The sequence below is a fragment of the Chaetura pelagica genome, unplaced genomic scaffold (genome assembly GCF_000747805.2).
Source record: "Chaetura pelagica isolate M959 unplaced genomic scaffold, ChaPel_1.0 scaffold123, whole genome shotgun sequence".
Classification (NCBI taxonomy): Eukaryota; Metazoa; Chordata; class Aves; order Apodiformes; family Apodidae; genus Chaetura; species Chaetura pelagica.
Genome location: NW_009953295.1, coordinates 11,207,104 through 11,207,576, shown reverse-complemented (window position 1 = coordinate 11,207,576; position 473 = coordinate 11,207,104).

Below are 473 nucleotides of genomic sequence, written 5' to 3'. Positions count from 1 at the left end.
GGGGGGAAAGGGTTTTGCGGTTCGGAGGGAAAGAAAGGACTTCTTAGGAGGGACGGCGACGTGACTTTGAACTTGGATCAGCTCCTCTGTTTCCTGCAGAGAGAGCAGGGCTGGAGCCCTGAAAGAATAGCAGAGCTCGGCCAGCCCGCGGGGGCGCCGCCTGGAATTCACCGCGTCGCCCCCAAAGTTCCCCAAAGCCGGCGGGGCTGAGCCGGCAGAGCGAGGGGCAAGGGGGGCAGGGGAGGAAGGACAAGGAGGAGAAAAGAGAGACAGAAATAAAGAGGAGAAAGCAAAATGGGAGTGAGGAAAATAAATAAAAGAAAGGAAAGAAATTAATTAAAGGAGGGAAAGGAAGGGAAGGAGGGGAAGGAAGGGCAGGAAGGGCATTAGGAAAGAAGGAAAGGATAAAGGAAGGGAGGAAAGAGGAAGAGAAGGAGGAAGAGAAGGAGGAAGAGAAGGAGGGAGGGAGGGAG